Raw genomic sequence first — 22,195 nt, 5'->3', positions numbered from 1 at the left:
TAGAACGTATACATCACATTAGAAAGTTTCCTCATGCCCCCTTCTGGTTATTTATGCTTCTCTCCACACCCAAACTACTGTTCTGGTTTCTATTAGTTTTGTCTGTTTTTGAACTTCATTTAAATGGAATCATGTAGTACTTATTCCTCTTTAACTTGCTGCTTTTAGTTAACATAATGATTTTGAGATGCATCCATGTTGTTGTGAATATCAGTAGTTCATTCATTGTTATTGCTGAGTAGTATTTGTAGAAATACATCACAGTTTGTTTATCTGATCACCTGTTACTGGACATTTTGAGTTCTTTCCAGTATGAGGCTGTTATGAGTCAAGTTGCTGTGAACATTTGTATCCAAGCCTTTTCGTGGTCACGTGTTGTCACTTCTCTTTGGTTGAGGAATTAATCAAATTGCTGGATCACAGGATAGATATATGTTTAACCTAATAAGCAACTGCCAAACTGTCCTCCAAAGTGCTAATGCCATTTTATACTTTCATGAGCCATATTTGAATTCCAATTTCTCACCATCCTCAGCAGCATTTACTCTTATCAGCCTCTTTGATTTAGTTATTCCAGTGAGTGTGAAAGAGGTAATGCATTGTGCTGTTTTCACTTGCAATTCCCTGATGACTGATGACGCACATCTTTTAATGTGCTTATTGGAGATTTATATGTCTTTTGTGAAGTTTCTATTAAAATCTTTTGCCCATTAAAATTTTTTTCTTTCTGTTATTGATTTGTGTTTATTCTTTATATATTTTGGACACAAATCCTTTATGTTAAGTTTTTATGACTGTTTCTTCCACTCCGTGACTTGCCTTTTCATTTTCTTAATGGTCTCTTTGATAAGCAGAGAGTCTAACAATTTTTTTAAAATCTTGTGTGGGAAAATATACATAACAAAATTTACATTTTAACCATTTTTAAGTACAATTCAATTGCAGCAAGTACATTCAGCAAGTATATTATGTAACTATCACTACTATTTCCAGAACTTTTTCATCATCCCAAGCATAATCTTTGTACCCATTAAGTATTAGGTTGGTGCAAAAGTAATTGCTGTTTTTGCAATTATTTTTAACCTTTGAAACCTCAATTACTTTTGCACCAACCTAATACTGTGTTTCCCCGAAAATAAGACCTAGCCTGACAATCAGCTCCAGTGCGCCTTTTGGAGCAAAAATTAATATAAGACCGGTTAATATAATGTAATATAGTATAATACTGGGTCTTGTATTAAATTTTGCTCCAAAAGAAGTATTAAAGCTGATTGTCTGGGTAGGTCTTATTTTAGGGGAAACATTGTAATAACCAAGCTAGGTAACGTGTATAGTTTTCTTGTTAACATTGCCATTCTTTTAGTATCTTAATATATTTATCCTCTCTACCCCAACTTACCCCCAAGAACTTGTCATTGTTTTGGTAACAACTTTACAACTTTCTGTCTTGTATGATAATTTTGAGGTAATTCTATTCTAGACAAAGTATCCTTAGTTGAGGTCATGTTTTTGATCATGATGGGGGAAAAGTCAGATTTGAGTTTGTATTTTCTCCCTACTCCCCAAGAGGACAGGAAGCAGATGGGAAGATTTCGAGCAGAGTTGGACAAGGATGGTATTTGTGGTCTTCCTAACAGAGTCTGTTATCCTCAGGACATCTGTAGCTTCTGGCATGAGAGACATTATGACTTTTGGAAACTAGGCATCATTCTTTTCCTTATTTCTGTGATCTTTTTACATTTTTGCAAGCTGCTTTGCTCTCTTGCCTTTAATGTTGATTTGCTGATTCATCCACTCCCAACCAAATAAAACCCTGTTCTCTTTTTTCAGAATTGATTGAACTCTCTTGAATACCTTTTCCTTGCTCCAGAAGTTACACCATCACAAATTTATCATTCTTATGCATTGTTTCTCTCAAGTTGTCTTATTTTTGAGTACTTTTAATGAAATATGACACAGAGTGCAAGAGATGCAAATGTACAGTGTAATGAATGATAAAGTGAACACTCACGTCACCACCACCCAGGTCAAGAAATAGGATAGGCTGCCCTGGTTTCTGTTCCTTTTTACATATATTATTCCCCTCTGCCTCCCTCTTAGAAATAACTAACCCCGTCTTTTATGGTAATCACTGGCCTTTATTTGTATTGTTATCTATGCATGCATTTGTAAACAGTACTTTACTATTACCGGTTTTTGAATGGAATCATACTGTGCATATTTTCTACTTTGCTGCTTTTGCGCATTCCCATGTATTGTGTGTTGATCAAGTTCATTTTTATTGCTGTTATTTTATATGATATACTACAAATTATTTTATTGTTGTCGGACATTTGGGATGTTTCCAGTTTGGACTACTATGAACAATGCTGCTATGAATATTCTTATGCATTTCTTATGGTGCAGTATCTGCATTCTAGGGTGTATACCTAGGAGCACAATTGCCAGGCCCAGGATATGTATATCTTCAACTTTAATGCCATGTTGTTTTCCAAAGCGGGTTATCAATTCCCATTCCCATTAGTGCTGAGTGAGAGTTCCTATTGCTCCACATCCTCATCAGCACTTGATATTATCAGTGTTTTCAATTTTTGACAACCTGGGAGGTGTGTAGTAGTATCTTATGGTTTTAATTTTAATTTCCCTGGTTATTGGATTTTGAGCATCTTTGCCTCTGTTTTTGGCCATTTAGATTTCTTCTTTAATTGCCTATTCAAGTCTTTCATTCTTTTATTTTTTTTAATTTGACAGAATTTTTATTTCATAGTGACCTGGTATTATGATCTGGCAGTTGAAAACATGATGGTGGAGTAGCTCTTAACTAGATTATGGAAGAATGTCTTCATAATTAGCCATAGATAGCAGAAGACTTGAAAGTGGAGCTCTGAAGTTTTGATATGATCCTTAACAGCTGCAGGTTACTAGGTTACCACCAAAGTGTACACAGATTGAAATGAACAATATTAAACTTTTATGCAGATAGATTCATATTTTATTTCTCCTGTGATATAGTTACAGTTGAATATAAATTAAAGGCTTGCTTTCACAACAAAGCCAGATCCTTTGGGTGGTTCAGTCAAAGAAGTAAGACCCCCTGCTGACTCACAAGAGAAGCATCCACTTCTTGGCCCAGGTTTTGGAATTTTACCGGCCTTGAGCTCGTCAATAATTTCCTCAATATCCTTAGGTGTCACATCCTCATAGTAGTTGTCATTTGTTTGAACCGTTGGTGCGTTTACACAGGCCCCTAAACATTCCACCTGTATAAGAGTGAAAAGTTTGTTGGGTATAGTCTCCCCAACATTTACTCCAAGTGTTTTCTGAGTGGCCTCCAGTATGTTGTCCGAGTTGCGAAGCATGCGAGGTGTAGTAGTGCAGACCTGAATGTGATACTTTCCACTGGCTTTCATTGTACGTTGTATAAAAAGTTGCTACTTCATATGCTCTAATTGCAAGCTTGTTCATAGCAGAGATGGGCAGCCATCCATTCTGTCTTTTGGGTTAAATCCAGGACTGGAAGCACAACTGCTGCTTTATGCCTTCTGGGTAGTTCTTCACAATTGCCTCTATCCTCTTATAGTTTTCTGGTGTGAAATCAAATGGAATATCTAGGTTATTCTCAGGAGTATCTCTGTGCACAAATAAAGCTCCTCCAACTCCATTTTGTATCGCTGTCTTATGCAAATTGCTTGTATGTCTTCCGCACCGGGCAGTGAGTGAGTGAGTGAGGCCAGCCGCCTAGGCCCAGGGCGCTGCAGAGAAGAACATGGCAGGCCAAACTGTTCTCCATTTTTCTATTTGCTCTTTTTATAAAATACTAATTTTAAGCTATTTACATATTCTGGATACTTTTTGGTTAAGTTTGGGCGAATATTTTGGCCTATTTTGGGGGCTTTATTTTCACTGTCTTTATGATCTTTTCATGAATAGAAATTCTTAACTTTAATGTAGTCAAATTTATCTAGTTTTTCCTTTATGGTTACTTTTTCTGTCTAATTTTAGAAATCTTTTCCTATCCAGATGTCATGAAAATATTTTCTTCTCAAACATTTTTTTAAAAGCTTTTTTTATACTTTTGCTTTTCATCATATGTCAGTTGCTCCACTTAATGTTGCTTCTAATGTATGAAATAGGGGCCAGTTTCATTTTCCCCCAACTGGGTATCAGTTGTCCCAGCACACAATATTGAAAGGTCAGTACTTTCCCTACTGTTTGATATTACCTCTTTTTATTTTTTATTTTTTTAAAAGATTTTATTGGGGAAGGGGAACAAGACGTTTATTGGGGAACAGTGTGTATCTCCAGGACTTTTTTCCAAGTCAAGTTGTTGTCCTTTCAGTCTTAGTTGTGGAGGGCGTAGCTCAGCTCCAGGTCCAGTTGCCGTTGCTAGTTGCAGGGGGCGGAGCCCACCATCCCTTGTGGGAGTTGAGGAGTTGAATCGGCAACCTTGTGTTTGAGAGTCCACTGGCCCATGTGGGAATTGAACCTGCAGCCTTTGGAGTTAGGAGCATGGAGCTCCAACCACCTGAGCCACCAGGCTGGCCCCCGCCCCTTTTTAAGTATCCATTTATGTGTGGATATGTTTCTTGGCTCCCCATTCTGTTCCACTGGTCTCTCCCTGTGTCTGTATCACACAGCATCTTTAGCTAATATGGTTTACTCTTGATATCTGTTTTACTAAGTCTTTCCACCTGTTTCCTCCCCCCTTTCGAGAGCATTTTGGCTATTTATGGACCTTTGTGTTTTTACAATCATTTCATCATCTCCAAAACAAAATAAAACATACCTTACTAATATTGAGAACTGGTAATTTACAGGTTTTCTGATTTATCTTAGCCTTTTTAATGTCTTTCAGTACATCCTTATAATTTTCCTGTAGAAGTCTTGCATATGTTCGTTTGATTTAGTCCTAGGTGCATGGTATTTTTTGATGTTATTATACATTGTCTCTTTTCTCTCCTTTTATTTCCCATTTTATATATTGACTTTTCTAACCTGCAACTTCGCTAAACTCTTAAATTTTAATAATTTACCCATGGATTCCGTTGAACTTTTCTATGTGCACCATCATGTCATCTGCTAATAATGACAGTTTTATTTTTCCTTTCACTCTTTGTACTTATATGGCTCTAACTTATTTTAATACACAGTCTTGGGTGAGTACAATGTTGAATAGTAGTGGCAATAATGGGCATCTTTGTCCCATTGCCAGTGTAAAGAGAAAACTTAATGTTTGATTATTAAGTGCAGAATGATGTTCGCTTAGTTTTTTTGGCTTAGATCTCCAAGATTAAGGAAATTTCTTATATTTCTAGTTTGCTCAACCTATTTTTTTTTTTAAGCTTTTATTGGGGAAGGGGAACAGGACTTTATTGGGGAACAGTGTGTACTTCCAGGACTTTTTTTCCAAGTCAAGTTGTTGTCCCTTCAATCCTAGTTGTGGAGGGCGCAGCTCAGCTCCAGGTCCAGCCACCGTTGCTATTTGCAGGGGGCGCTGCCCACCATCCCTTGCGGGAGTCGAGGAATCAAACTGGCAACCTTGTGGTTGAGAGCCCACTGGCCCATATGGGAATCGAATTGGCAGCCTTCGGAGTTAGGAGCATGGAGCTCTAACCGCCTGAGCCACCAGGCCGATGCCCTCAACCTATTTTTTGAATCCTTATAGATAATTATAGGATTGTACTCCTTTTATTTATTAGTGATTTTCTAATATTGCATCAACTTTATTTTGTGTTTTTTTTGTAAACCTCAGTTGATAGTATCTGTGTGTGTGTGTGTGTGTGTGTGTGTGTGTGTGTGTGTGACAGTTTTTTTTCCTTGTTTAGGATTTTTGTGTCTATGCTTATAAGTGAGATTGAGCTGTAATTTTCCTTTTTGTATCTTTATCTGCTTTGGTATCAAGATTATGATAGACTCCTAAAATAAGATGGATTCATTTTCTGTTTTGTGGACTGGTTTGTATAAAACAAGAGTTATTTGTATTTTGATTATTTGATAAAACATGCCAGAGAAGCCACCTGATTCTGCAGGTGTGTGTGTGTGTGTGTGTGTGTGTGTGTGTGTGTGTGTGTGTGTGTGTTGAGATTGTTGATGACTGAATCAATTTTCTAAAAAATGGTTTTAGGGCTGTTCTAGCTTTCATATTTCTTGGGTCAATTTTGTAAGTTATTTAATTTGTCCATTTTGTCCAACTATCAAATTTATTGACACAGGTTAATAATAATAGCTTTTTTGATTCTATAGAATTTTTAAAGTCCCCCTTTACACCCTTACCTCCTTGGTTAGTCCCTCCAGCAATTTGTAAATTTTATTAGTCTTTTCAAAGAACCAATTTTTCTTTTATTATTGTATGTCTTTATGTTTTATCATTTTTAAACATTTCCTTTTATTTTCTTTGAATTTGCTTTGCTTGTCTTTTTCCTAACTTCTGAATGATACTTAACACTGTTATTAGGTTGGTGCAAAAGTAATTGCGGTTTTTGCAATTATTTTTAACCTTTTAAGCTGCAATTGCTTTTGCGCCAACCTAATATTTTCAGTCTTTCTTTTATAAACGGCATTTCTTCTAAGTACTGCTTTAGCTGCTTCCAATATTTTGATATGTAGCATTTTCTCTACCAGTTCAAAATACTTTAAAATTTCATCTTTGATCCATGATTTGCTTAGAAGTGTCTTGCTTAATTTCTAAATATTTGAGGACTTTCCAGATATCTTTTTGTTATTAAATTGCACTATGGTCAGGGCATAGAGGATGTTTAAATACTTTGAAATTTATGAGACTTATCTTTATGGGTCAGTATATGGTCAATTTTGGTAAATATACCATGGACCCTTAAAAAGCATTATTCTACAGCTGTTGGGTGTGGGGTTCTACATATGTTCGTTACGTGAAATCTCTTAATCATATTGTCCAGATCTCTTTTCTAAAAAACCTGTTTTTCTGGCAGGGGCTGTACTGCTTGTTTTATTTAATTATTGATAGGAGTGTGTTACATTGTGAAATTGTCTTTTTGATCCTTTGCTTTATACATTTTGAGGTCATGTTATTAGGTTTATATAAATCGAGAATTATTTTCTTTTCTTAATAATTTGAACTTTTTATCATTATGAAAGGTTCCTCTTTATTTCTAGGACTGCTTCTTGCCTTAAAGTCTACCTTTTTTTGTATTAGTATAGCCAAACCACTTCTTTCTTTGTTAGTATTTGCATTGATGTCTTTCTTCATAGTCTGATTTTCAGATTTCCTGTTTCCTTACATTTTCAGTTGTGTGTTTCTAACTGTGTAGCTGAATTTTTTAAAAAAGTTGAAGGCTTATGGGAAGGAAGCACAGCTCACTCAGTCTCTTCAGTTGCAGCAAATTACCCCGGGCCGACGCTGACCCAAGTATTGGACTCATCCCTCTGAATTTCAGTCTTATTTCATATCTCAGGGAATTTGAGTTTGATACTAGCTCACTCACTGTCCTTTTAGGTCTTTGCTTTTAAGAGAATTTAAAATATTTTATCCAGCTTTTTCAGTTGACTTCAGCAGGACTTTATTTGAATTATTTGGTGTTGCTAGAAGTGTTTTAACTTTTATTTGTGCTTAGGATTCTGTGATAAGATTTTGTTTGAATTCCTTTCCCCTAAAAATTGGGCTTTGATTACATAGGTAGACTTGGAAGGAGTTGCCTTGGGTTAAAGAATAGACTGGGGTCAGCGCTATGTGAATTGATGTGTTAGAGATCAAGGTATAACTTTAAGATACCCTGTGAAATTTGTCAATCAAATGCATTTTTGTGACTTGACTTCATCCTGGGATGAACACTGCTTTATCTTGTTTAATATATTCCCAGTTAGTTTTATAGTGAGCTGTAAGAAAACTTGATCCGTCTGTTCCTAGGTTGAGAAGCATTAGATAAAGACTGGAAGCAGGAGAAATGTGCACCAATGCTGGAAATAAACACGGGGTGAAGGATCTGGGACAAACTTTGAACCCACTTGAAACTGTCCTTTAACTTCAGTCATAATTGGAAATACTTTCTAATGATGTATTTTTAAAAATCTTAGCTCTGTTCAGGGTTGAATGAAAATGCAAGATGAAATTAGAATTCTGCAGAAACCTGGAATGGCTATTGGATCTGCCCATTTGGTGGCAAAAGGAATAGGTTTGAATTATTTAAAACAATTTTTTAAATAGGGTTAAAATTTTAGAAAGTAGAAGCTGATTTGAATGCATGGAAAAGATTAAAACCAGAGGTGTACTAGAGAAACTAGAAACGAACATTTTCGCGTTAGGAGGGAGACATGACTAACCTAAGTTTGTGCATAGACATCACGGTATAAAGATCACTTGGTTCTCCTTTAATACACATTATCCCCAGGAGGTGTTGTTCCTTCTCCCTTCATCCCCTGCTTCCATTCCTCCCTTTTCTTGCTTGACTGATACAGGTATTAGTAGATTTTGTTTTACATTAAAACTATTGTTTTACATTATGTCCAGATTATTGAGTTCTAGCTCTACCTTTCTATTTTTCTAAGTAACATTTAATATTTGTATTTCTCTCCTCTCACTTCATCTTTAGGCCTCTAGGAATTTATACAACTCAGTAGACTGCATAGTCCAGATTCTTCGGGAGTTTTAATTCAATTGTATATTAATGACGGTCTTTGCATATTTGCTTTTCAGCTTTGAAAAACCTCAGACTTTTATATTTTACCCTAGAAATTTTAGGCAGTCTGATCAGATCAGAGTTGCATTGGGGAAGGAGGCACTTTAAATATTATTTAAATATATTTAAGTAATGTTGAATAGATCATTAATTATTAATAAACAGTACTACATGAAAGTAAACATTTGTCTAGGGGAAATATACACAGAGCCGAAAGGGAAGTAATCTGGGACAAAATTTACACTTGATATTACAGAGTAGGGCTAAATAACTGTGTGTATCCCCCCCTTCCCTCTCTCTCTGATTAATGAAACAAATCCAAGTTTTTTATATCTACAAAGAAATGAATACACACACAAGTTGAAAATGAATATGGATACACTGGGGGAAACAAGATGGTAGATTGTCTTCCTTAGATGGTAGTAAAGGGGCATTCATTGAGAAGCAAGTTCATTGTTAGGATTTTGGGCTAGTGTGACCAAGGCAGAATACTAAATTAGTAGTAAAACTGTTGAATGTTAGCCAGCTGGTTAGTTACTTTTCTTTCTGATAAAACTTTGTTTGCAGTAGATCTATACAAACTCTTTATCACAGAACACAAAAATTAGCTTTAATTGCCATTTTTAATTGATGTATTTTTTAAAAAAGATTTTATTGGGGAAGGGGTACAAGACTTTATTGGGGAATAGTGTATATTTCCAGGACTTTTTCCCAAGTCAAGTTGTTGTCCTTTCAATCTTAGTTGTGGAGGGCGCAGCTCAGCTCCAGGTCCAGTTGCCGTTGTTAGTTGCAGGGGGCACAGGGGGCGCAGGGGGCGCAGCCCACCATCCCTTGCGGGAGTCGAAGAATCAAACTGGCACCCTTGTGGTTGAGAGCCCGAGCTCCAACCAACTGAGCCATCTGGGAGCTCAGTGGCATCTCAGCTCAAGGTGCCGTGTTCAATCTTAGTTGCAGGGGGTGGGGCCCACCATCCCTTGCGGGAGTCGAGGAGTAAAACCCGTAACCTTGTGGTTGAGAGCCCACTGACCCACGGGGGAATCAAACTGGCAGCCTTCCTGTTAGGAGCATGGAGCTCCAACCACCTTAGCCACCGGGCCAGCTCCAATTGATGTTACACACGAGTTAAGTTCCTACGACATCTTCATCAATGTTGTTAGGAAATGACATTATTCAAGTTTTAGATTACTGAGAAATTTTATAATTTCTAACAGTGTGAAAAAATATGATGTAGTTTGTGTTAATTACAATGTTATGAAAAACTAATTCAAATGAGTATTTTTGTCAACAAGAAATCTTTAAAACTTTAAAAACTAAATTTTGTCTAAGTATGCAGTATCTAATAGGAGTGTCTTGTGTTCAGTTGATACAGGAAATAGTAACAGGATGATTGGTATTTGAGTTACAGTAATGCCAGAATTCTGTCTCTTTGGTTGATTTTAAAAATCCAGTATATAAAAATAGATAAATAAATAAATAACCCAGTATACATCATCTGTAAAAGTTGAAAATATGTCTTATTGCTAAATGGTGCAAAACAGATTAGAGGGTCATATTCATTGTTACTGTTGGTTTGGATGAGAGAGTGATAAATGGTTTTATAAATGGGTTAGGATTGGGCTCTACTATATAATGTTCTTAACAGTGATCTAGATGATGAAATGGGGGGTATACTGATTAAGTTTATAGATGACTTGTCAGTCCCTTGGAGGATAGAATTAGAGTTCAGAATTATCTTGACAAGTTAGAAGAGGTTGTAAAGAATAAAGGTTTTTAGGAGTAAGTGTCAAGTAGTATATACTTGAGACAATGGATAATAAAACACTGATGAAAATTTCTAGTTACATGATTTCTTCTTACTTAACGTCAAATGCCTATGACTAAAATTTTTGCTTCGGCAAAATCACATATTACTTTTTATTTTGGACTTTGAAAGTTTATAATCAGTAATGGAAACAAATTTTTCAATCCTAAGGGTATATTTGGTGTGAAGAAAAGCAGGTAGAGATGTTGCATTTATATTAAGAACTAGAGGTTTTAAATGGACCTGGGTGTACTTGAAACAAATAGAAGGCCCTGCTTAATTTCTCATATTTATCTAAATTATGTTTAGTTCTCAATCTAAAAAGTGGTTATTGAGCATGTTTCTCATCCTCACAGAATTAGCATTTATTAAACATTGATTTGAAGACACTAGTACAGTAACTATATTCTAATGATATCTTGATTTTACAGATGTGGAAGCTAAGTGAACTTTTCAGAGTGATACAGTTTGGAGCCAAAATTCACATTCAAAACAGTCTGATTCCAGAATCTGTGTCTTATCTAATAAGTTCTATTGCAATGCCTCTCATTAACAAATAGTGTAGGGTTCTTGGGTTCAAATGTTGAGTAGGAAAATGACCTGTCTAGGAAACATAATCTGTCTAGTAGGACAGATAGAAATATAAATAATTATAATGACATGTGGTAGGTGTTATAAAATAGAGCTATATTGCAAATGTACAGTGAACTCTGCAGGGAAGCTTTTACAAAGGAAGCATTTTTTCAAGCTAAGAATTGAAGGATACTTAGGATTTATCCAAATGGATAAAGCAGTATGAGTAAATTATGCATGAAAATTTAAAAGCAGCCCTAAATTGTTTATTTTGGGTGTGAATGTGATAGGGCATATTGTTTTTGATCAGGGACATTTTAGTGAAACTTCTGTTGATGGGATGGGGGATGTTAAAAGGGGAACTGACCAGAATCATTTCTGCTGTAAGTTCACTTGTAACTGTGGTTATTTGGTTTCTTAGGTAATTGAAGTCTAAATAAATTTAATTCAACAAATGTTTGAGAACCAGTTTGCTAGACCAAGTGGTGGTGACGACATTGGTGGCAAAAATGGAAATTGAGCATTTCAGAGAAAGTAGTGGGAATTGGTGTCAAATTTTATTAATAGAATGAAATGGTTTCTAACCTTAAAGACCTAGGCAGACCAAAATTCCCAGTGGAATAGTATTACGATAATGGTGGCAGGGGAGGGGAGGGAGGCCAACGATGGATTCCGTTTAGGAAATGTAGAGTTTGGAGGTGCTGCATTGACAGTCCTCAGGAGATAAGGTACTCTGGTACTGTGTTAGTGGCAGTCAGGGCTGGGGAAGACGCAGGAGCTCTCTAGTGGCAGCAGAAACCTTGAAGAGAAGCTTACCTATCATTTGTGTGGGGGAAGGACTGGATACTGTTGCTTGTGGCCCTGGTCAGGCATGCTTCTGAATGCTTTCAGACTTACAATGGATTGATAAAACAGGTCTTAGGAAGAAAAATGAGAGAATCAAGTAGCTCAAGGAAAGACAGGTGTGTAACAGTTCCTGTATCTGAAGGATTTGTATTAGCATATAGTGCAGTACTTCCCAAACCTCTCATTAATACCTACATGGTATTTTTGCAGTATCTGTATACTCAATTGGAATGTATCTTAGAATCAGTGGTATGTTATAGTTGAGTTGGCATGTTTTTTTCTTTCTTGGTGTGTAAATTTAATGCTGTGTCTTGCATTCGATGGCATCTCAGAGTCAAAATGCAGTTTTTCCAAAGCTCATTAGTGTAAATACATAGTTTTTGTTTTTTAAAGGTTATTTGTCTATGTTCCACTTAAGCCATCAAATAGCACCAATGGTATGTATACCACACCATAGAAACACTGGTGATTGAAAAACTAAATATATGCTATAAAATATAGGGTGTAGGTTAGATTTTGAAGATGTATAAATCAATAGAAAAGAAAAAGTGTAAGTTCTTCCCAAGGTCTTTATATTTCTTTGCATTTTGGCATATGTAAGTCCTGACCAAAAACAAGTAATGTAGAACGTATTATCCAATCATAGGCCTGATGTTTACCAGAGCGCTTGAATATACGCATTATTCCTTCTCCCTCTTTCAGACACTAATTCCTTTGACAAACTTTCTTCATGTAGGAAAATACAAGAAATATATGAATGGCTCAGATTGACCTTGGAGGTGTGATATTATTCTCAATAGTTCACATGCTTATTGGAAACTTGATAATTCCAGTTACTTGTTTGTGTGGATTTTTTTTCATGTTGAATTTGGTAGTACTTAAGGTTTTTTTTTTTTAAATAGGTTTTGTTTTTGTTTTTGTTTTTGTTTTTATTGGGGACGGGGGACAGTTCTTTATTGGGGAACAGTGTGTACTTCCAGAACTCTTTTCCAAGTCAAGTTGTTGTCCTTTCACTCATAGTTATAGAGGGTGCTGTTCAGCTTCAAGTTGTTGTCTTTTCAGTCTTAGTTGTGGAGGGTGCAGCTCAGTTCCAGGTCAGGTTGCTGTTGCTAGTTGCAGGGGGCGGAGCCCACCATCCCTTGCAGAACTCAAGGGATTGAATTGGCAACCTTGTGGTTGAGAGCTCACTGGCCCATGTGGGAATCGAACCGGCAGCCTTCGGAGTCAGGAGCTCGGAGCTCTAACCGCCTGAGCCACTGGGCCGGCCCAGTACTTAAGTTTTTGATGTATAAAAATATACTTAGAATATTTCATAATGTGGGTTTATATTAGGCTATATGTTTGAGAAGTTTTTCATCTTGTTTTAGAGAATATTTTACCAATATTTTAATGTGTTTAGCATGAATATAAGTAATTTAGACAGTATGCTTTTTAAAAAAGTGCCCTCTCCCCTATTAAGGGGTTAAGCAAAATGATATCTTAAAATTTTTTAAATTCAAGATTTGGTATTTGTCTTCAGTGTGAACGAACCCATGACTAGCCTGAGTTTTTCTGAGTTGTTAATTTAAGAGCAGTTATTTAAAATAAAAAAGGAGAAATAAGCTTTCATTTCTTATTAGCCCTGATTTACCTTAGTACTTTTGCTCTCCTTTTCTTAAGTAAAGCATGTTGATGAATTCTGTTTTTTTTTATTTTAGCTGAAAAGTTACTTTTCTTCCCGTATATATTTGGATGGCAGTCACATGTCCCTCTGTTTACGTGAGATAAATGTTAGTAGTTTAAAAGGGTGGGTCTCTTTCTTGGGATCTGTTGAATAGTATGGTTTTTAAAAGGATCTTTAAGAAGATGGTGTTCTGGTCAAGACAATTTCTGGTCTTTTGGCTATTTAATAATTGAGGAGAACTGCTTCGAAAGAGTAGGTATTTGAGCTCACTGTTTTAAACAGAGCCCACATTGTACTGTGTAGTTATTGGAGGTTATTTGGGGTTTTGTTGGCTTCTTTTAAAAAATATGACTAGCCCCCTACCTAATTGCTAATACATAAATTGTAACTCGGCCTCTAGACGAGTGGATTCTTTTCATTGCACATAGCCTCTACTATTTGAATTTTGTCTTTCTTCCCTGAATGTACCTATTGGCTAACTGGAGTGGACACTTTTTAATTTGTGATGGCAGCAGTTACTTCAAATCTCTTTCTTCTCTTCATTGTTAAGTTGTATGTTTAAAGGATGCATTTTCATTTTCATTTAGCTTCCTGGCCCTTGTCCATTTTGGTGATTGTTACTCTGAATAAAACTGAGTGGAGCGAACCAGAATTTTGAAGCGTATTTATAGATGTAGAGAGGAACACTAACATTCCTAATATGCTATTAATATTCTAATAAGCAATATGCAGATTAGTTAGGTTTGGGGTACTGATAGCTATTTTTTGAGTGTAGTTTACTTCCCAATTTTTCCTAGAATTTCTGTTGAACATCTCAGGTACCTAGAGCCAAAACGGAAACATCATGCTTATTTGTACATGGGCGTACTCTTGCATTCTTATCGTAAACTGACCTGCAAATTAATTTGCTTATCTTTCTAGAAAAGAAACCTCTTATGCAGCTGTGGGTGGAGGAGTATTGGGATTTGGAGATTCTGTTTTTGTTCCTTTAGCGCAGGGCCCAGAAGCAAAGCATATTAAAATAAACAGTGTAAATTTGCAGTTTTCAAAAAGATATTGGTATATTGAATTTTGCCTAATTTTTTAGTTGCCTTTTTAAAGAAGAATTACATTTTTGGCTTTTGCTACCTATCTCATTGATTAGTTTTGTTTTTCTATGCAGTATATGAGAAATAGAAGCTCATAGCTGAAACCTTATTAAAAATTTTTTGAGAACCTATTGTAAAACTACTCATCTTCATAGGGATTGGTTATTTAGGTGTTTTGTCCAGGAAAGTGCAGTTAACATTTTATTCTTTGAACAGTAGGATGCAGGGACAGAGTCAGAAATCTCATGTTAAGAGATAATCATATATATTAAGAGGGGCAGTAGTCATTACAAAATTATAATCCTTCCCTCCCTCCCTGCTTTTTTCTTTCGCTCCCTCCCTCCCCCTCTCCAATCCTTCCTGACCCCCCCCCCCCAAGCAAAGGTACTTCCTTCCTGTCACCAGAGAGGTTAACTGAGAGCAACTAGTAGGAGAGTATTGAGTGTGCAGCAATTTGCCTTCTGTTAACTTCCCTAAGGTAGACCTTGGAACTAGTCAAAGAAATAAAAGTTAGGAAACATTTTTCTGACACTGGAGCAGGTCTTTCTGATCTTTCCGTAGCAATTATAAATATTGAACTACCTCTGGCACTTAGATAAAATGATCTTGCTTGGCTTTTAATTCAATTAATTTCTAGTGATTTGAATGACTGATTTTTTAAAAAATCTTAACAACTGAGACTTAAGTTTTCTGTTAAATTATAAGGGTTTTTTCTTTCTTAGGAAATAGGGAACATTTTGTCATTTAAGATGGTGAACCTAAACCCTGTCTTACAAAACTAGATTTAAAATTTTTAATTTCATTAGTAAAATGATGCCTTGTGATTTTTTCATGGAGGACATGGAGTCAGAAAATAACATTACAAATTACTCATGGAAATTCTTTACAATACTATTAATGATTTAATATACCTGAGTTACTATGAAGTGAATGTGTTCTATATAGAAGTGATTATAAAGAGCAAGTTAGAACATAAAATTTTTTTACATTCTTTCTTAAAATTATTTAATATTTACCCTTTTCAGCAGATTGTATGTGATCTTTGGTTTTAATCTTTTTTGGTCACCATCAGAAAATGTCTTCACAAAGACATCATATATGATTTATGCTTCTCCCCCTTTCCTACCCTTTGTATAAGGATTAAGTTTAAAAGGAAAATCCTGTAAAATAAGTGATTTTAAAAGTTACAAATCAGATTTGCTCAAGTTTCTTTGATCACAGTTGATCTTTTCTGAGAACATGATTAGGGCTTCCTTTTGCTTACTTGAGATGCGAAAAGTAATAAGGTGCATCTGAAGTGCAACCAAATCTTAATACCTGAAAATGTTAGAGCATAATTACATACTTTGCTCTTGACTTCTCACATTTTGGGGCGCACATTTGGAAAAGCAGCTGTCATTATTTCAGCCATTTAAATGAAGGCATATTATCTTAAGTGTTGATCACTAACTGATTATTTGAAATTCGATTGCAAAGCCTCCTTTGAGGGATGTTCAGAACTTCTCCCACGTTAAAAAAAAATTCTCCCTCTCCGCCCTCCCCACCCTTCCTCCAGAATGAACCACACTCTGTACCAGCACTGTAGTCACGGAATTAATTCTACAAGATTGATCTTTGGTCATTATTTCTTGAAACGAAGCTTTTACTTGTTGTACTGAACATTATCCTAAGTATTGCTGCTTCAAGACACATCACCAGTAAGAGACTTTTTGACACAGAAATGTGATTATAACATGGAGTTCAGCTGATGGTTTCTGACAACTTACTGGATTTTGTTTTTCAAGGAGAAGGTAGTTGGTTTTTGCTTAGGAAATGATAATATTTCAGCTGTTTATCTGTGCCCTGCAGCTGGCAGAGGAATGTAGTACATTGGTCATGAATTTGCGTCTGGAACCCTGAAAACTCACTTTACTTAGTGTTTCCAGAAGACGTAGAAAAGACACATAGTTTTTTATTTTCTTTTTAAATCATCTTGTTTGGTCAGGACACTGCCTCAATTTTATATTTACTATTTCTCTTTGTCTTTTTCAAAGCATGGTTCTTCCTAATAAGTAGGGGGCAAAAGTCATACGGAGGCCGTTGAGCCCTCTGAGAATATTGCAGTTAACACTGGAATTGCAACTCCATAAGGCTCGGAACATTTTGTTCCTACGGCCGCATCTCTAGTGCCTAGAGTAGTGACTATCACCCCAGAATATATGTCAGATAATGAATCTCCACCACAATGAACTTATCATAATAGCTGTTTTTTAGACAACCTGAGGTTTGGGCTCCTGTTCAGGGAGTAAGACCAAGCCACAGTGGCTTTATTCAGCTGATAAATGCTTGAGTTTTGATTAACGCTAGTGATTAAATCAGCTTCCCACCATGGAATAATCCTCCCCAACATGCCACAGAATCTTAGTTTGGGAAAGTCATATCATCGTCCCTCAGATATCTGAAAAGTTACTAAGCCTAAATGAGGAAACACTGAGAAGCTGGAAAACTTGCCCAAAATAGTGACATTTGTGAAGCTACTTCTTAAAGTTTAACATCTCTGAATTATTATTTTTCCCCCCTTCTTCCGCCTCCCCCCACCCACTCCGGTTCAAGCCGTTGCTTCTCAGTCTAGTTGTGTAGGTCACAGCTCCCTGGCCCATGCTGGGATTATGAGCCTTGCGCTCCGCCCGGCTGAGGCAGTCAGTCGGCCACTCATCCTGGCCACCATCCGCTCACGGCGGCACACAGCAGCCCGCAGCCGCTCACAGAAGCTCACGGCAGCTCTTGCCATCTGCCAGCCACTCACGCTGGCCGCTGGCCACTGATGGCAGCACACAGCAGCCCATGCTGGCTGCCGGCACATGGTAGCCCACGGCAGCTCATGCCAACCTCCGGCTGTTCACGGCTGCCCAGCTCCAGGGAGAGCTGTTGTTCACAATCCTAGTTGTAGAGGGCGCATTTCACTGGCCCATGTGGGAATCGAACCGGCACCCTCGGTGTTAGGAGCACAGCTGAATTATTTTAGTATTGCCTCAACACTCAAGTTTGCTGTGAATGTTTCTTAATGTTAGTTCAAGTGTAAAAAATGCCATTTCTTTTACATACAGTGAAAATAAAAGAATCCTTTAAAATTATTCAATGTTGCCTTAAAATTTTGAACTGTTAATTATCTTGCATTTGAAAGTGAGACAAGACTATGTAAAAAATATCCCATTGTTCTTTTGAACAATGTACCCTAGCCAAAAAAAGTGCTACTTTAGCCACTCCCACCCCCACATTTTAGGAGGCCTGGCCTTAGTTTTTTCTCATGAATTTGTTCAATCTGATTAGTTTTTGTAGGTTGTTTTTTTTGTTTTTGTTTTCTAATTATAGGAATGGTCCAAATTGGTATGCCTCTTTGCCCTTGTTGAAGCGGATGTAGATGGCATACAAATGATCACATAAACTATTCCATACAGGTGTCCATTCCTTCTTGGCCTTCTTAGGGCTTTCATGCCCTTCCCTTAGTCATTACCTCGTTATCTTCCAGAAAGGGACTTTGACTGTGTTAGGTTCCCCTCTCTAATGTAGCTGCACAGTGATACCCAATATTATAGTGTATAATATTCACGTATATTGATTTTTTTATTCTCTTTTTCTCTTAGAATGGATAAAGTCTTATCTAGTATACATGATTGTAAACATTTTACCTTTTATTTACCTTCCTTGGAAATGAAACTTAAGGGTGACTATAGTTAACCCCAGCCCCACCCCACTGCCCTGGCTGTCCATTAATGTTTAATATGTTTAAGAATTCCTTGTAATTAGATACTTTAAGCTTATATTTAATATAACCATTTTACTTTCTATCTCTTCAAATATATGAATGTTCAGGGCCACCACTTAATTTCTGAGGTATATATGACTTATATTATGCGATGCCTGCTGGTATTATGGGAAGGTAGCTTGTGGCACCAGAGAGCTTCTTTCAGACTCACCTCTATATGACCTTTATCTTTCAAATAATAGTCTTAATAAGTACGATCAGTTTAAAAATTTTGTTGGCAGTGTTTCACAACGACATACTTGTTCACAACCCAGTGCTTGTGGTTGTTGGGAAGAAGAGTTTTTGCCAGCATTGAAGCAGACCTGCCTGAATTTTTTTCGTTGAATCTCCCTGTTGTTTGGTCCATCTCTTGGAACTTTACACCTATGGAAACATCACACAAACACTCCTGAATGAACTTCTCATATCTTTGACAGAATAAATTATCAAGGAATTTCTAAAACATATCAGATGATTCTTATAGTAGATGTAGTGATTTCCTTGAATTAAATCTAGCACCATCAATTCATTCTTACTCCTAGATTTGATCTGTTTCTTGGAATTGAATGCCATTTCCCCCCTAATTACCTGCGGGACATACCACTACTTGGGAGGCACCTTTAAAGCCAGCATATCATACCTGGCATTGCTTCCTTGGAACCTGCTCTGTATTTTTTTAATGATACTGTCCTTGTCCTACTCATCACAGGCTTTACAATCTTTGACAACTTGCTCAGCCTTTTTTTTTGTCCATTCCTAACCACTTACCAAGTTTAGGCATTTAATGCTTTCATTCACTTTGGTGTCTTCCTCTGCGTTTTCACTCTTCTTGAGATAATGGGCTCTTAGCAATTCTTACCAGGAACATCCTGAGTGACTTTCCCCCATCCAAACCATCCTGCTTGCTGCTTTCTACTGTTTAATGCGACCAGTTGCATATTATTATTCCCCTGCTCATAAAGCTTTTGGTTTCCGCCATTGAATGAAGTCTAGACTCCTTAGCCTGGCATTTCAAGGTGCATAGTTGTGTCTTGCCTTTCTACTCTTCCGGAATAGTTTCTTGATATTCTGACCTATTCTCTATTCCTCAAAAATGTTGTGATTTCTTCCTTCCATCCTCTCTTGAATTACTCCCTTCTCTGACTCTTTACTTAAATCCCACCCACTCTGTAAGATCCACTTGAAATTCTCCATCTCCTGTGAAGTCTCTCTGGACTGCCCCTCTTCTGATTTCTGAGCACATGCATGTTATTGGACAGTTAACCTTGTAGTACTCTGACACTTCTTAAATTATAGTGAGCTATGTTACACCGCTTTTTATAAGTACAGTAAGCAGTCTCTCCTTACCCTCAGTTTCAGTTATCCGTGGTCTCAGTTATCTGGGATCAACCACAGTCTGAAAATATTAAATGGAAAATTCCAGAAATAATTCATAAGTTTTAAATTGCACGCTGATGAGCGTAGCATGATGCAATCTCGCTTTGTCCAGTGTATCCATGCTGTATACGCCACCTGCCCCTTAGTTACTTAGTAACTGTCTTGGTTATTAGATCTAGTATTGCGATATTACAGTGCTTGTGTTCAAGTAACCCTTATTTTACTTAGTAATGACCCCAAAGCACAAGAGTAGTGATGCTGGCAATTCGGATATGCCAAAGAGATGCCAAAGAGATGCCATAGAGTGCTTCCTTTAAGTGAAAGGTGTGTGTGTATTGGAAAAAGTATATGAGGTGTGGTCAAACAATACAGTGAATGTTTAAGTTAAAAAATATTATTACAGTAAAAGACACATTGCCATTAATCCCCCTCAAAATACTCCCCCTCACTTTGAACATACTTATCCCACTGTTCTTGCCACTTTCTGAAGCAGTTCTGGAAGTCCTCTTTTGTGAGTGTTTTTAGTTGTGCTGTTGTGTCTGCCCTGATATCCTGAATCGATTCAAAAATTTACCTTTCAGGGTCATTTTGACTTTGGGGAAGAGCCAGAAGTCACATGGTGCCAAATCCAGTGAATAAGGTGGGTGAGGACACACTGTAATGTTTTTATTTGACAGAAATTGCTGTATACCAAAAGCAATGCGTGACGCGGAGCCTTTCCATAAGTGATCAACAAATATGGTGAATGCTGCTGCAAAGTGTCATCCAACAGACAGGCAGGGATCTTCATACGGGAAGCGGCCCGTTGAACCTTAGTAACAGTGTGTGACAAGTTTCATCTTGTTTGGTGCAGTCAGTAGGGTGTGAGCTACGGTTGAGAGAAGGTGTGTTTTAAAGTGTGCTGTAAATCATACTCCATCATGACAACGCTCCATCACACATCGCTTCTAGTATATGACAATTCCTGTCAAATAAAAGTATTACGGTGTGTCTTCATCCACCTTATTCACCAGTCTGGCACTGTGTGACCTTTGGCTCTTGCTCAAAATCAGAATGATTCAGGACATCAAGGCAGCCACAATAGCGCAACTAAAGACACTCACGAAAGAGGACTTCCAGAAGTGCTTCAGAAAGTGGCAAGAACGATGGGATAAGTGTGTTCAAAGCTAGGGGTAGTAAAAGATATATGTAACTTTCATTGTAATAAATTTTAAAAATTTAAACATTCACTGTAGTTTTTTGTCACACCTCATCTATCAGGTTTGGTACTATCTGTAGTTTCGGGGGATCTTGGAATATATCACCCTCAGATAAGGGGACTACTGCAGTACTTTCTAAGTGGAATGTGCCTTCACATACTAATATTTCATGTGGTTCTTTTTTTTTTTTTTTTTAACAGCTAAGGACAAAGAGACCTAGCATCTGTTCTTTTTAACAAACCTTTATTATTCTAAAGTAAAATTCATAGATAATATAATGTACCTATAAACATATTTTTTAAAAATCGACAGTAACTTTAGTATAGAGGAGAAATAAAAGGAAAAAAAAATTATGGAATGTATTTCACTATTGAAATACTTAGCAAAAATTATACTCTAGCAAGAAAAGGTCCTAGAGATTTACAAATCCCCCAACTTACCTGCTGTATTGTTTTGTACCTTGTTCTACAACTTAACAAGAGCAATCTTAATACTTATTGTGGTTTGTATCTGAAGTTGCAAATTATGAAAGCTTTATTTTCTTTCCAGTGTAGTGTGTGGTTAATATGGCATAAGTTACAAAATTTAAATTAAAAGTTACTGGGAGCCAAAAATGCTACTTGTAAGATGATTAGAACATTTTATTGCGTGGTTTGCTTTCCTTTTATGGTTCTTATTCAGTTAAAAGGTAAGTTTCTGGAGGTTATGGTAATGTACTACGTTGATTGACTCCTTTTACAGGATTTTGATAATTTTGTACAGTCTTATTCACATATGTGATTCCATGTCATAGAAACAGTCATCCCCAAAGGATGGTTGTCTGCAAATACTGAGAGAAAGCTTTACAAAGGAGTCAGATTGATTAGGTCTTTTATTTCTGTGAAGGTCAGATTGCTGCCTAGTTGTGACAAGAATTCTTTGTGTTTAGACTATCTCCCTCCCCCCATTTTTTACTTACGTATAAAAAAAATCCCTTGGTAGAAGCCAATTATGTATACAAAACACTTTAAACTACCAAGTCCAAGTCTAGATCTCCTGAAACTTAGTTTTTTAAAGTACTTGTTCCTGTGGTGGCAAAGATTTACCTGAAAAGCCATCAGAATGATGCTTTATTGATTGAGAAAAACTTTTAAATAGGAGTGTGTGTATGTTCTGGTAAATTCTGTCTGTACAGTTCTGTAGTTTCTAAAGGCATGCTGAGGCCTGACCAGGC

At 36.7% G+C, this 22,195-nt stretch overlaps 1 protein-coding gene and 1 pseudogene across 11 annotated transcripts in view; one reads left to right on the top strand and one right to left on the bottom strand.

Moving 5' to 3' along the window:
- MTMR3 (myotubularin related protein 3) overlaps window positions 1-22,195 on the top strand; it is a 126,246-nt gene that overhangs the window by 40,427 nt on the left and 63,624 nt on the right. The window contains exon 2 of one of the 11 annotated variants that reach the window (XM_074321299.2): window positions 20,365-20,423. The exons of the other annotated variants lie outside the window; for them this stretch is intronic. The gene's annotated coding sequence lies outside the window, so the exon portion shown is untranslated. The remainder of the gene's footprint in view (window positions 1-20,364; window positions 20,424-22,195) is intronic. 11 annotated transcript variants of the gene reach the window in all.
- On the bottom strand, window positions 2,891-3,768 carry LOC109453392 (NADH dehydrogenase [ubiquinone] flavoprotein 2, mitochondrial pseudogene; annotated as a pseudogene).

This window comes from Rhinolophus sinicus, chromosome 9 (assembly GCF_057876585.1).
Source record: "Rhinolophus sinicus isolate RSI-liver-muscle chromosome 9, RSI-T2T, whole genome shotgun sequence".
Lineage (NCBI taxonomy): Eukaryota > Metazoa > Chordata > Mammalia > Chiroptera > Rhinolophidae > Rhinolophus > Rhinolophus sinicus.
The sequence above is the reverse complement of the archived record's forward strand: the minus strand, read 5'-3'. Positions and strand labels throughout refer to the sequence as shown.